This window comes from Bison bison, unplaced genomic scaffold, assembly GCF_000754665.1.
Source record: "Bison bison bison isolate TAMUID 2011002044 unplaced genomic scaffold, Bison_UMD1.0 scf7180017855130, whole genome shotgun sequence".
In the NCBI taxonomy this organism is placed as follows: Eukaryota; Metazoa; Chordata; class Mammalia; order Artiodactyla; family Bovidae; genus Bison; species Bison bison.
The window spans coordinates 21,519-22,784 of record NW_011485703.1 but is presented as its reverse complement, the minus strand read 5'-3'; the positions used below and the strand labels follow the sequence as shown (position 1 = coordinate 22,784).

At 46.1% G+C, this 1,266-nt stretch overlaps 1 protein-coding gene across 1 annotated transcript in view; it reads left to right on the top strand.

Moving 5' to 3' along the window:
- Window positions 1–1,266, top strand: part of LOC105001741 (choline-phosphate cytidylyltransferase B-like) — a gene marked incomplete at its 3' end in the record, with an annotated part of 24,027 nt that overhangs the window by 1,253 nt on the left and 21,508 nt on the right. The window lies entirely within an intron of this gene.

Sequence of the window (1,266 nt, the reverse complement as noted above, 5' to 3'; positions counted from 1 at the left end):
AAATTCATTTCTCATCATTCTGAAGGCTGAAGAGTATAAAGTCCAGGCACTGACATGGTCTTCGGGCAAGGTCCCTCTTCCTGATTCAGAGCTGGATGGTTCTCAGTGTTTTCTTACATGGTGAAAGGGCTAGGGAGCTCTCTGGGGCCTCCTTTATAAGGTACTAATGCCATTCGTGATCTGAGCACCTCCCAAAGGCCTATCTCCTTAATATCATCATCTGGGAGTTAAGATTTCAACATATGAGTTTTGGGGAGGCACATTCAGACCATAGCACCCACTGAATCTAAACCTTGAGGAGTGGAGCTTGGGCATCTTTAAAAGCTCCTTAGGTGATTCTAATAGTTAAGAGGTTTTTGAGCCTGCCACGTGGTTGATGGTGTGTTGGTAATGTAAGACACTATAATGTTTTCTATGTTGTGTTGTGAGTATGTCTATTCATCATCACAGGAAGTATGTATACGAGATATATAGACACACACATGTGTATTGAGAGGCATACTAGTCTCTTATGTGCATGAATATTGGAACATACCTGCAGGTAAACATACATCTATTATTTTAAATCCTAGTAAACATTTATCGAGCATCTATACATATCAGGCACTGTTAATGCATTCAACAAATAGTTAAGAGTCTCCTATGGGCCTTCAGAAAAGGAAACAGACAAAAGTCCCTGTCTTCAAGGAGCTAATATTTTAGTAGGGAAACACCAACAATAAACGAATAAGGCAATCATATAATGATGAATGCCATAGCAAGAAGTAAGGTGGGGAGGTGCGAGGCCTGCTGATGGTGGGAGCAGATCCCAAGTTAGAATACAGTGGCTGGGGGAGCCTTGAGGGAGGAGTGAGCCCTATGGAAATTTGGGGCACAGTTGGTCCAGGTTTGGGGAACAGGAAGTGCAGAGCCCTGATCTGAGTATGAGTATTTCTGGTGGCTTCAGGAAGTAGCCAAGGAGGCCAGGGGCTGGAACACAATAGGAGATGCAGTTAGAGAGGCAAGGAATGGCCGGAGGGGACTGTGGATCTGGTAGGGGCCTGTAGGCTGCCAGAGGAATTTGGTTTTGACTCTGAGGGAGATGGGAAGGGTTCGACTACTGAGGGTGATGTCATCTGATAGGTCTTGAATGGTGAATGGGCCGGGCAGGGAGCGGTGAAAGTGGTGAGGAGAACGTGGCTTCAGTGTGCTGTGAGGGAGCTGGCAGTTTTGCTGATGGTTTGGACACAGTGTGACGGCTGCAGCAGGAGGGTTTCCAAGGATGCT